Consider the following 14,498-nt stretch of genomic DNA (forward strand, 5'->3'; position numbering starts at 1 on the left):
GGTATTTACATTGGCTTTTAAATGCTGGCTTCCATTCTTTCAAAATGATGAGGACAACTAGGACGAGAAATGTTATAGTCAGAAGGTAATTTTATTAATTAGCGTATTTGCTTATCTAGACTGAAACAAGGAGTCTTTCTCCCTAAAATAGTGTTTTCAAAATTACAAAATAAATATAAGCTTAAAAAATACCTTTTTGTTTTTCAGAAGGTCTCATAGAACGTGGAGTCTCAAGGTTGAAAGCAGATAGAGATACGTTACAAATCTGATACTTAAATTTCTTAGTGCCAGTTAATTGGAAATTATTTTCCAAATTTTTGTAAAATTTATGTTTTTCAGAAAACACATACTTGGAGGCATTTATAGGAAATATATGTATAAATAAATATTACCTTGGGTACATATCCTTCTAGAACGATTTTGTTTTTCTGTGTTTTATGATTGATGGTGGTGGCTTGATTTAAATATAGGAATGTCAGGGCTGCACCTTCTCTGACTTTGGGACTCCAGCCTGTGTTGCCTCTCAGTCAAGAGTGTACTGTGTTGCTCTAGTGGTGGTAAACAAAGGAACCAAAATAAAAGGTCACTCCGTAAACATCCAGGTGAATTTCTTCAAACCATTGCTCACTGGCTTTCCAGAGGAAATTGTATCGATTTACAATTCTAGCTGCTACTTTAAACTAACATTTGCCTGGAAGTAGGTGAGCAACATTAAAAAGAAAAAATACACACACACACCTTGAGGGAAGAGAGAAAAAGTTCACTGAGCAAGTCCTGTTCTTTCCCTAAGAGAATGGACTTGCTGTCGTGACAGTCTCACAATTAACCCTCTTCAAATTTATGAGGATTCCAAGAAAACATACTATAAAAATGGTGCATTTTAATGTATTTGTGGCTTTAATTTACTAGGGGGTATTTTCTTTGTGCAGTTTATTGTACACTCATACACAACTATGGGAAATGTGAACAAATTCAAAAAGTTCTTCAGAGTCAGGGTTGTTATTTTTATTACACACTGAGGTAAATTTCTGTAAGACTATATTACCCAAGTTAAAGCATATATAAAGTGGGCATGGTAGTGATTCAAATTATAAACATAAATTTCCTTTCCTGATAATATTCAGAAATGCATCTAATAAATAAAGTGAAGTCAAATGTACTTTACCATATGGTACAATCACTGTCATGTAAAAAAATAGCTTGAGATTTAACTTAAAGCAACAGTTTAAAAACTGTGAATTAAAAGTATGAATAAGATAATTTACTCTCTTTCTCTCTGTTTTTCTTTCTTTCCATGAAATTTAAGTTGTTTTACTAAATTATAGACAATCTCTCCTTTTCAATTGTCCACTTTCTGTTACTATCTCTCCACGAATATAGTATTTCATTTCATTGGGGGATGAGAGCAAACATAATAATCATGTGACTAGTTAGTTCTTTTTTGAAGAGGGTATCAAGAATCAAATACCTAGAGTAAGATTTGATTTGGTTAAGAATACTTCTTTTCTCTTTGATGATTGGGTGTTTTTATCATTCTTAATTTTCTTATCTATTAATGAGGTTTTTTTGGTGATAACTCCTATGCCCTTGTGATTGAGAATGCTTTGCCTTCACCTAGGTGATAGGTAAGATTTATGTAATTGTTGATATTTATCTGTTTTAATCATACAGGTGCTTCAAATACAGTTTCTCTGATGTCAGACTGTCAAGGAAGCACATATACGCCTCTAATTCATGAATTTTTGCTTTGTGTCACAGGTTGCCAAGAGCTCACCAGACCAGAATATTATTATTAAAGATGTCCAAGGAGAAGCACCTGGAAACAGGAGGCAAGACTCATTGGACAGGTACACGGTTCTAGTTCTCTTGCCCCAGTCCTGTACCCATCATGAGGTGCGGGCTGTTAAGGTGATTGAAGGGGGTTGTGAATGGCAGTGGGAAGAGGCATTAACTTCTATTGTTATAAACATTGTCTGGCAGGAACCATGGCTTCATTACTAGCTCTGTCGTCCTTGCACAGCCCTGAAAATAGCCAAAGGGCTGTGGTGACCAAGGGGAGGGTGTGTTGGTACTGGTAATATTAATAGCTAATTCAGTTTAGACCATAGTCTTTCTCCCTGCAGGCTGACTCATTCCTATCTAGTATGAAGTTCAGCAATATGTTAGGAGAAAATCTAGTATCCAGTTCCCACACTCATGGAAGTAGAAGTTGGGGTGGGATTGGGTTCAAATGGGAGTGCCATATGTTGGGAGGCAAAATCAGGGACAAAGCAACACTGGGCCAGAAACTGGTGCTTGAAGTCTAAAAAGTAATTCAGGAGGCAGGGAACTCAGGAGCATCGCCATGAGGATGGGATCTAACAGCAGAGAAGGGTACAAAGGTCCCACAGAAGGTAAGTTCCTCTTCATTCTCTTGATAGTCCCCATTCCCACCTTCATGAAATGAGAGTGGTTAAGACGCTTGAACAGAACTGTGAAGTGACAATGGAGGATTTTTCATTTTTGTTTTTAATTTCACTAAATGTTGCTTACAATGTGCTCTCTTGATCAAAACTTAAAATGTATATAATGTGTCCTCATGGACCAGGGATGGAAAAGGGTCTGTGGAATAACTGGTCTGTACGAATGTGCAGCTATTGCTGCTTTGTATATTGTACGCAGCAGAGCCAAATGGAGAAAACACTGTGATATTGTGATTGTAACCCCAGAGATCTTTTCCACGATATATATTTTCTTCAAAGCTATAGCACTAGCCTAGGTACCTATATGAGAATTTGATTTCTGGTCTTCCCACTGCACAATCTTACTATATATACAAATAACTACTGAACCCCAAGCTGATGCCCCTGTCGTGCCATCCTCTGAGTTGTTTACTTAGTAACTAGAATGACTTTGTTCTGATCGTGCCAGCACCACCTTAGGCAAAACCCATGCAGTCATCACATGCCGTCCCCTTGCCTTAGGGTCCATCTCCCCTGATGCCACCTTCAGGCATTGATGTGCTGTTTGACCCACACAGTTATTCCTACCGCCATGTTATACTCAAGGCAGGATCTTTCAATTTGAACCTCTTTATCCAATCAAATTGTGTTTATCCAATTTTCACTTTCTTTGGGATCTTCTTCAAAAACAAATCATGGAGAAAAGTGAAGCCCCATGTGAGAATGAAATGTGTGATTTTGGCCTTATTAGCACAGCTTTCTAACCTGCTAAGCACAAAGGCCACATTTAAGTCCAATACAAACACCTTGTCCTTATATGCCCCAGCCCCCACTGAGGAGGTTAAAATTGTGCTGATGTGTTTTAAGACTGAAAGTAAAGGAAGGAAACCTTAAGCCAAAAAAATTGGAAATAAATATTATCTTTATCTACGGCTGTACCAGTGTGAAAAATCTCCTTTCAAGAAACAAAGTTTGCTATTAGTTCTCAACGTGCCAAAAAGTCAGCAATCGTAGTCCCTATTCCACACCTCTCCTAAAAGAAGTCAGTAGATGTTTTTTCTCAGATTGTAAACTCAGCGTTATTTAGAATCTCTTGTAAACTTCTAGCAATCTAGTGTTCAAAAATATTTAAGTTTCCAGCTCAAAAATAAATAAAGAGGGTTGGTTTTGAAAATCTTTTTGGCAGCTTCGTCTGCCTAAATAAAAGTTTAGAAACCTTAATTTTATAAGTCAAATTCTTTATGGTAAACTTCATAGAAACACATCTCAATGCCTGAGTAGCATTTTAAAATGACTGGAATGGTGATTATGGCCATTGGATCCAGGAACACACAAATGTCAAAACACTACATGCAATTGACTTTTGCTTTCCTGTCTGAGCCCAGGAAATGTACAGAAATTAAATATCTGAATCAAAAAGCATAAGTTACCTAAGGTTGATGTGGCTCTTGACTTTTCTCAAAGCATTTGGGAGGAGAAATGGATAAAGCAAAAGTAGGCTGACAGCAAAATACTTTTCACAGTGGGCAAGAGGGTGTTCTTCTCTTCCCTTTATTTAGTGAGGCTTCCTTCCTTGCTGCCATTTATTTTTCATTATCAGCTAAAGTTGGGTACTAGCTTTCCAGTGTATTCACTTTGTGTATCGAATGAGGGAAGTAACCTTAATTAGCCTTCTCTCCAGATGTACTTTACTGATTTCATAAGGAGATCTGGAATAAATGTTGCAGGAAGATCACTCCTTCACACAAACATGCCCCGCTTGCATGTTTGGGTTATCTGTAGCATTCATTCATGGCAGGGTCCTCCATCTCAACAGCCAATGAGCCCATGGGAGGTAGAGGTCAAACTGTTTCCTTCGGGAGGCTTGTCATTTATAACCACTGGAAATCTTTCCAGAGACACTAGTAAATTTCTCCATCTATCCTACTTGTTCCAGTTCTTTTTCCTTGCATTTGGTCAAAAAAAGTCAATTAGTTAACTTTGAAAGTTGTTTGACATTGGAGATTATGAGACAGATACTCTTTCTTTATTTGGGAAAATGGTAGCTTCTTTGTTTCTGTTTAATAGCAACCCATTCCTGATTTTAAAAGTAACACTGTCCTATTATTGACCATAAAAAAGGAACAACTACAGGTCATTTTGTGTGTGTGTGTGTGTGTGTGTGTGTGTGTGTGTGTGTGTGTGTGTATTTGAAGGCATACTGAAAATGTGATTTTGAATACTATATGTTGTGCCAATGTATGAGCATTTACTCCCATCCCTAAAAGCAGTCTGTATAAATGATATTTAATGGCCACATAATATTCCATTGTGTTTCTTCTACTGGATTGAACCATATGAAATTACTGACAATCTTTTTAACCTACAAAAAATGGCAGTTTGACACAGCTCAAACTAGTAAAATTTACTTAGAATTTGTTCTCCAGTTGGATATAATGTCTAGCTTTTTTAAACTATTAAATAACAAACAAATGAACATTTATGAACATAATGATATTTTTCACATATTTAACCATTTCCACAGAATAATTACCAGAAAAAGAGAGAATTGATTTGTAAGGTATGAAAAACATGGAGACACTTAACACTTATTTTGAAATTCCTTGCAAAGAGTTTGTAGCATTTTATGTTCCTTTTGATTATATACAACAGTGCTAATTTTACCCTATCATCATGAAAATTGAGAGTTATAACATTTTTTATCTTTGCTAATCATATAGGTAAATATTAGAGGTGATATTATTTAACTATGTCCAAAATTAGCATAATTAATATTTGCTCCAATTTTAGATGAAGATGAAAAAAATACAATTGGTATTTTTGTATGAAATTTGTTGAGAGGCAGAGCCTAAAATCTAAAATGGAATTGGGTTTAATGTCTGATGTTGAGTTACTCTCCTATTACCCTGATCCATGATAACAGAATGTCTTTGGTGAAATATAGGAAACTATAGAGGTGACAATTTAGTTGATACTATCTTTGATTTGATATGAGAAGGATGTCAAATTTCACATTGCAAGTAATTTATTTATATGAAAAATACATGTGTTTATTTGCTCTATTTCTTCAGCAAATGAGATTTTTGTTTGTTTGTTTTTTGTTTTATTACAAATCCTCATTTACAATATACAGAGAGTGCCAAAAAATGTATTCACATTTTAAGAAAGGAAAACACTGTATTAAAATTACACCAATAGTAACTTTGAGCACCTCTTGTAATTGCAGAAATCAAACGTGACTTGTATTCATGTTTTATTATTGGTATATATTATTACAATTTTTATACAGTGTTTTCCTGTCTTAAAATATGTATACATTTTTTGACACCCTCTGTATGTTCTTTTCCTGTCCTTTGGAGTTATTTTAACAGTCAAATAAACTCTGAGCATAGCTGAATTGTGATATGAGTTGGTTCATTGAAAAGATAAATAAAATTGATGAACCTTCTAGTCAGATTGATCAAGAGAAAAAAAAGATAGACACACAAATTACCAACATCAGCTAGTAAAAGAGGAGTAATCACCCTGGATGCTACAGATATTAAGAGGATAATGAGAGTACTATGTGGTGCTTTATGCAAACACATTTGACAACTTGGATGAAATGGATGGATTCTTATAAAGCACAAACTACAAAACTTAATCAAGAAAAAACAAATAACCTAAAGAATGCTATATCTTTAAGAAATTCTGAGAACAAATCTTCTCATATTAAATATGTACTATATATTGTACATTGATTATAATACAACAAACAATCAAACACTAAAGCAACACTTCAGGCCCAGGGGATTTTACTGGTGAGTTCTACAAACATTTAAGAAAACAAAAAAAATCTACACAAACTCTTCCAAAAAAATAGAAGAGAACACTTCCCACCTAATTTTTGAGGCTAATATTACCTGATACCTAAACCACAGCCATTAGAAAATAAACTATAGACCAATATCCCTGATGACATAGACACAAAAAACATTAACAATATACCATTAAATTGAAACCATTGCTACTATATATAAAATAGGTAATAATACATCATGAAGAAATTGAGTTTATTCAGAATGCAAGATAAATTTAACTTTCAAAAATTAATCAATATTTTTCTTCAAATCAACAAATAAATAAAAGAAAGGAAACTTTCTCAACTTGATCAAGGACATTTGTAAAAAAAAAAATTTGCAGATAACATTTTATGTAATGGTGAAACAGTCATTTCTTTCACTCCCTAAGTTCAGGAACAAGGCAAGAATGTCCATTCTTACCACATGTATTCAACATTGTACTATATGTAATAGTCACTGAAATAAGACAAGTTAAAAATAATTAAAAGCAATACATATTGCAAATGAAAAGATAAAATAGGCTTTATTCACAGATAACATGATTGTGTGCATAGAAATTTTTTTAAAAATCTACAACAGATATTTGACCTTGAACTTGGCAAGGTCAAAGAATATAAGGTCGATATATAAAATCAGTTGTATTTCTATATTGTAGCAAAAAACAATTGTGATATGATGTAATAAGTATTTGTTTGGTTGTTTTTTTTTAAATCTCTTTTGTTAAATGTGGATTGTGGCAGGTGATGGGGTATTCAGAAGAAGTGCATTTAGGGAATTTCAGTGTTTCAGCAGGTAGTAGTAATCAGTCGGCCTAGAGTGATGGTGGAAGTTGAGAGTAGGCTGGCTCCAGAAATGCGTAGGAAGTAAAATTAGTAGGACTTGGAGATGAATTAGACATAGATGAAAAGAGAGGTGTTAAGGACCACTGCTTTTCCTGGCTTGTGCAAATGGATGGAAGAAAGTGCAATTCATTGACAAAGTGAACTCTAGAAAAGAACCAGATTTGAAATTAAGATGATGTGTTCAGTTCAGATATAACCAGCCCACTGTGCCTTTGAGACTCTAAAAGAAGGAATCGAATAGATATCAGAGGATTTGACTTAAAGTCAAAGTGAGTAACCACCAGTTGTGGTTCAAACGACCTAGGTAGAGAGGATAGAGTTGAAAGAGAACATAAACCTAGGACTGAGCTTACCAAAAACAAATTTAAAGGCTGAGTAGAGAAGTATAAAATTAGAAAAAAGGAAAAGAAATAGTTCGCAATTTCTTGGGGGGAAGGGCATTATTTTGTCTTAGAGGCTAAGGGAAAGAGAGTCATGAAAAAGTTAACTTTTGTGAAAAAAATGTGCTCTAAAAATATCTGTTTGATGCTTTGCAATATCATCTCAAAAATAAGAGAAATTGGAATGGGAAATAAAGTCAGTTAAGTGAACAAGGATAAATAAATGAAAATAATTTTAAACATCAGAGATGATGTCATGCAGATTGTGCTTTTTTCAAAAGAAGATGACAATTTAAAATTTTATTTAATGCCTTTACTTCTTGTCCTAAATTATACTTTGTGTAATAATAATTTTCCTAATGCTGCTTTATTTTTTTCCAATTGTCATTAATTTATAAATTTTCTTTTCAAGTTTTTCTTTTGTATTCTATTTTGTTGCTGTAGGTGTAACTACAGAAAATATTTAGAATAGGCAAAGGAATAGTGTTGATGGGAAACAGAGGATCTTCTTTTGATTATTAGATAACCATAGAAAAGATATTAAACAAAATTTAGCAGTGACCATCTCCGGGTGTTTAGATGTCAAATATAGTTTTCATGCCTCTTAGTATTCACTAAATAGCTTAAGATGAACATATATTAGTTTTATAAATTAAAATATAAATTATAAAGTGTTAGTGCAATTTAAAACAAGGAGACACCATTTTCCACCCATAGTATTTTCTTGTTTACTGATTACTTGTTTCTCGTTTTTGAGTTGTGTGCTGTAATATTTTTCCACTGGATTTTTGGCCTTTTCCAAATTTATTTAAAGGCACTCTTTCTATATATTCTGTTTATTGCCTCCTTTCTGCTATACATATTGTTTATAATTTCTCCCAGCTTATCATTTTGTTTTAATTTTTTTCATGTAGTTAGCCATATAAACGTTTCAATTTACATTTCATAAACTCTATCTTATTGCTATGTGTCTTACTGGTTTATATCAATATTATTTTAATAGTAAAAGGATAATAAATGCTTTAGATGATTGGTCACATAAATGGCAATATATCTAACTGACTGAAAGCTAGAAAGCAGACAATCATTTAGTAGCATTACAAATACTTACAATTTTTTTTACTAAGTAATATAATAAATGTAAACAATATGATTACATATTTTTACCATGTATACATATAGATAAACACATAACACATAGGAAACAAAGACTGAAAATACATAAATAACAATTATCTGTATGGTATAATTATAGATAACATATTTTCTTCTTTATGCTTTTCTGTATTTTTCAGTTTTTTTTCCTTCAATGTACATACAAATGGCTTTTAAAATAAGTAAAAAACTAAAAAAAAAGTTATTTTAAAAATAAAAACAACATATATGAAAGTGATTGTAATGAAATAATGTACAAGAGAAAGTTACTGAATGAATAAATGATGATTAAGGGAAAGAGACTAATCTCTTCCTAAAGTTTTGACTCTGGAAGCCTAAAAGTCAAGAACCCTTGACAAATAGAGTGTGATAGGAGTCCAAATGAGGAAAAAAAAAAAAAATGAAGAGTTCTGCCTTAGAAATGTTGAGTTTCTGTTGACAGTGTACTGTCCACATATAAGTCACTAGGAAATGTGGGACTGAAATTCAAGGTGAGAGATGAAGAAATAAAAAGCCATGTGAAAAGAAGTGAAATGTAGAAATTCTGATAATAGATGATTCCACAAGGAGATATATCAAGAGAAGATGCCTGAGGCCTAATGCTTAAGAAACAGTCACGTTGGAAGGATAGAAAGAGGACCTAACTAAGGAGACAGAGCTGAGGAAGGAGAATCTGGGTGACATAGACCTGAGTCATCCATTTTGTGGATGATGGAGACAGAAAAGTTTTCATTGAGCATGTGAACATGCTGCTATGGTTAAGAATGTGACTTTATTTCTGCTCTCATATTTCTGAGTGAGAATAAATATTCCAGATCGCCCCCATCACCTTTCATCCTAAAGGTTCCCACCTGGACTTTTTTTCCTCCCCACCACCTCCATTTCCTACAACCAGTATGTTGTATCATTGAAATCAAGAATAACAGAGGAGCATTTGGGGATAGAGATCAGGAGAGTTAGGTTTAGCTGGTGCTGAGGCAGTGAAGCTCTGTGATTAGCAAAGAGAAGGAACAACATTTGCTCTTGTCTCCTCGCACCCCATTAGAAGTAGCAAACTTTCTCAATGACCTGGGCCAGCTTCTGTAGAGAAAAGGACTGAGAAAGAAGAGAAAAGAATCTAAGTGATGACAGAGAAAGACTTAGAAGTCCATTACTTAGAAGGATATGGAAGACCAGATCTCTTCTTTGAAGACTCCTGTCAGGGTAGAGACATCTGAAAGCCCTTTCACAGGTCTTTCATGGGAGAGAAGTGAATCACCTACCTCTTGCTTAGAACATTTGTCCACAGAAATGTCAGGCATTGCTGGGCAGTTCTGTGTGAGCGTGGCCAAGGCCAAGTCCCAGACTACTCACCTGAGTGACCAGTAACTCCTGTGAGACCAAAGCCAGCTGAGGAGCTCTCCTCCCCTTAACAAGATGGTTATCAAGATGTCTGGATGTTTTTATTTTGTTTTTGTTGTTTCCTCCCCTAATAAAGAGAAAGGGGACAAACAAGTGCTCTTTTTCTTAACCCTCTTTGGAAGTTAGGAAAAGATCAGACTCTCTGAGGAGAAACAGGTGGCATCAGAAGATTCCAGCAAGTTGTTAAAAAATACTAGCTAAAGAAAGAAGTATATAGATCCAGAACTGAAAACAAATTTAAACATTTCTCAATGAGATTTATGAAAGAAAATTTGTTTTACAATTAAATGTATACCTGCCCTATAGATGACATGATAAACCATTGTCTGATTGGATATATTATAATTGGTTTTCTTGGGGACAGAACAAGAGTCAAGGATCAGCCTCATTGATACAACTCAGATAAGTTGAAGGCAAAGCAAAAAACTCAGTGGTCATGATTGGAGCGACAGCCTCCTTAGGAAAGGAGGGCGCATGCATTTTTTCTCTTAAATTCAAAATGAAAAATAAATATTAAAAATGGACAGAAATTTGATTTTTTTAAACTAGAGTTGCTCTTGGAAACAGGTAACAGGACAGTTTGTTCATTGCAGCAGGCCTAATAAATTTAAGGCACCAAATGTGTAATTGGAAGTTTGTTATCATTTGGAAAGATCTTTCTTTTAAAAAGCACAGGCCTCCTCCAGCAGTAAGTTGGTGTCGAGCAAACAGCCAAACCAAATAGTGGTTGCTTACTGTTTGGCATGTAGCTGATGGGGCCATCACACCATTTCGCAAAGTCCAGACTCCTGGGGAATGCCTGGGAGGAGGAAAGAAGGCAGGGCATTCGAAGGGAGGGTGGTGGGGCCATAATGGATGTGTGGAAAGAATGCCAATACATGTATTGGAATTGGGGACAGAGAAAGTTTTACAACTTTTGACTCTAAATAAGAAAGCCAAATATTGCTTAAGTAGACACTGATACAGGCGATGACTTATAATCACTAATCATGGGTGACATTTATTAAGTATTTGGTATGCACCAGATAATATGCTAAGCACTCTAAATGTCATATTGAATTCTCAAAACAACTCAATTTTGTTGATGAAAATTATGATTCCTGGTGTGATAGATTAACTCACCCACATTACATAACTAGAGGCAGAACCAACAATTAAACCCACATTAGTCTGGCTTCAATACCACACTTCTTAAAACCACCACTTCTTCCCCACCACACACTCAACTAAAATGAAAGGGTTTTGTTTGCATCAATTTTGTTTTTATTTTCTGAGATACAGTGAAAGTTGTTTGCTTATCCCCTCTTTTTTTAGAATCCACCAAGAATAAAAGGATTTTGTCAAAATTGCTGAGACAAGCTCCTCTGGTTGAGGGAGAGATAATCTGGAAGTTTTTGCTTCTTTTGAGTTGTGCTTCTGTTTTTGCTTTTTCTCAAAGTCAACATGTAAGGCAAAAAATAGAAGTATTTAGTATCATATGGTTTCAGTGGACACTCCTAAAGCAAGCAACAGAAGGGGCTGTAAGGAAAGCAGACATGAAGATAGATGGGACTGTGGTAAGAGGCGTTGGGGCTTTTCCTAAGGCTCAGTGAATCCTCATGTCTCAGGTATGTCTTGACTTCCACCAAATACATCACAGCAACGGCTGCAGAGAGGTTGGAAAAAAATATCCCACGGGAGTAGTCTTTTCTTTCTCTGCTCCTTCAGCTCCAACAGGAGACTCACTGACAAAGTGTGTGTGTGTGTGTGTGTGTGTGTGTGTGTGTGTGTGTACGCATATGAGTATTGCATACGCGTGCATGAGTGTATGTTTGTGCATGTGTGTATGTGCGTGTGTGTGCATGTGCGTGTGTGTGCATGTGCGTGTGTGTGCATGTGTGTATGTATGTGCGCATGCATGTGTGTGTTACTCCATGATGCATGCTGCTTCTTATCCTGTTCATGGGCCTTTCCTAGAACTGATCTAAGGCAGAGGATGGAACATTAAGCACAAGGGGTAAAGCTACTTCCCAACAACGGTTTCCACAACAGTTATGACGGTGACTAAACATGCACTGTCTCAGGAAATGTTGGGAACATTCAATCCCTTGCACACAATCACACAGTTAGTGACGGGTGCACAGCTTATTCACAGGGCCAGCTTACTCTGATGCCTGACCTCTTAAACACTGCATCATACTAGTCTCAATTGTCAGTTGCAAAGGAAAAAATGAATGTCATATCACATGCAGAGAGAGTGCCTATATTCATGAGAGGAGGAAAGATGAGTCTCCACGCCTCTCTGCATGCTCTGTGCCCTGGAGACTGACCTGTGTGACCCGCTGCAGCTCCTGTCTCCTTCTCCACCTGATGTTCTCCACTGGGGTTCCAATCACTACTCCCCACTGCCTTTGTCCCATCTGGCTGGGGTGGAGATGCTTCCCCCATCCGCGGCCCCCTGTGGCTTCCCCGCACTCCGCCCACACCTGTGAACATCATCTCTTTGTGAAACTCTCCTATGTTACCCATTTTAAGGATTCCATCTGTTGCTTGCCAATACCCTGACCGATTCACTCTTACCATATTACATTAAAAATAGAAGAACTACTTTATACCTATTTTCTGACAGTCAAGAAATGTTATACCAGCAGGGACTATATAAAGTCCTCGCTTCCCTTCATTTAACCCCGCCTTTCCCACTCTGCCCTTTCTCCCTCAGATTGCGTACTTCACACTCACATCTTTGTCTTGTGCTCTTACCTCTGTGGGACTTGATCTATATATGTCAATGCCCCTAACTTGCATCTTCCACCCCCTCTCTCACCACGTTCCTCCCAGATTGCCTATGGAACTATCCACATGGACTACATTTTTTCAGATCTCTGTCAGCTTCAGAGTGCTGCCTTAGAGGGGATTTGAATTTGTCAGCACCTCCCAAGGACTCTGTTCCTCCCCACTCCCACCACCAAAGCATAATGATTCCACCCTTAAAATTCTACTTCAATTACAAAGACTCTATTACAGAAACAAGGGCTGTTTCTATAAAACATGAGGTTCTTTCACACTGCTAACCTCTATACAACTAAACAGTCTTCTCCAGCAAGTCATACCTGTTCCAAATTTGTACTCTTAAATGAGTTTTACACACGAATTCAAATCTGTCCATTTGCTTATATACCTGCATACACTACTATGTGTTCTTGGGCTAGTCATGCTTGTTTTTTAATGTGGTGCACTGTCACTGGCATTGGGGGCTCAGTATCTGCTGATCAGGGGAAAAGGAAATACATAGTTCAGGTTTCTTTTTTCTCTCTCTCTCTGTCTCATTAAAAGTGAGTCCCTAAGTGTTTGTCTCACTAGGTTTAGTTTTCAATATATAGGTCATTCAAATACACTTTCTGCATTTGAATTCAGCATGGAATGTGTAATAACAGGAAAGAGAAATATACAGACTCTCTGTGCTGAGCATGGCAATGTGTCATGCGGCTTGGGAAGGTATGTCTGGGAGTATCATATGGCTGGTACTCAACCTGAACACAGAAGAGCTTTGTATGGCATCCTTCACTGTCTAGCCCCAAATAACAGACATTCAGCTGAGCTGGCTCACATCAACTGTGAGAAGTTTCAATCGAGTTCATGAGATATTTTTTCAACTGCAAAATATTCATTTTTTTCCAAAAGAAAAAATTCAATCCCTCCTTTATCCTGACCCCCAATCCAAGGTCATTTTTTACTTTGTGGGACCCAGGTTTACACTCTGAATATAACAGCTCAACTTCCTCAGTTCTCACAGCACATAAGTGCCTAGAGTGCTTGCCTTTATTTTCATGCTATAATTAGCTACCGTTAATTGAATGTTTGTAAATGCTACAACAACCCTATGAAGGTGGTACTATTATCACACCCATTTTATAAATGTCAAAAACAAAGCTTAGGGTATTGGAGAAACTTGCCTGAGTTCACAGTGTTAATATGTGGGGATCTTGAATTCAAACGCAGGGCTAATTCCACATACCAAGTTCTTTACCATTACACTATACCAGCATGTTAGAGCAGACCAACATTCACTTTTTTCAGTGAAATGAAAAACTAAGACAATGTATTCCAAAAAGTCTCTTAAGACTCTTATTTTTCTAAGAAAGTCATCAAGAAAGCTATACCACGTAGCAGTGGGATAGATTCATGAGCCAAGGACAGTACTTGTATCATTTCAGACAAGGATAAGCAGAAAATTCTTGGAGTAGTTTGTGAACCTTTAGCCAGGAATAGCAAATCTCCCCTGTCTGCTTCATATCAGAGGGGATGGGGAGCTTCACTGCCTCTTGGATCACGTACCCCAAAAGATTTTCAATGATAAGGATTTTCCATGATGGAGTCAATTTCCAACAATTTCAGATTTTTAACCAAATCTCCGATTTGTCAAACTTTGTTGAAGAGTTCTGTCAAGTTAAACTGGTT

General features: G+C 36.2%; 1 long non-coding RNA gene across 1 annotated transcript in view; it reads left to right on the forward strand.

The window, feature by feature from the left end:
- The first annotated feature begins 1,756 nt into the window (after positions 1 to 1,756).
- The window catches only part of LOC141570362 (uncharacterized), a 235,875-nt gene continuing 223,133 nt past the window's right edge, over positions 1,757 to 14,498 (forward strand). The window contains exon 1 of the long non-coding RNA XR_012494363.1: positions 1,757 to 1,847. This is a non-coding gene — a long non-coding RNA (uncharacterized LOC141570362). The remainder of the gene's footprint in view (positions 1,848 to 14,498) is intronic.

Source organism: Rhinolophus sinicus, linkage group LG03 (genome assembly GCF_036562045.2).
Source record: "Rhinolophus sinicus isolate RSC01 linkage group LG03, ASM3656204v1, whole genome shotgun sequence".
NCBI lineage: Eukaryota > Metazoa > Chordata > Mammalia > Chiroptera > Rhinolophidae > Rhinolophus > Rhinolophus sinicus.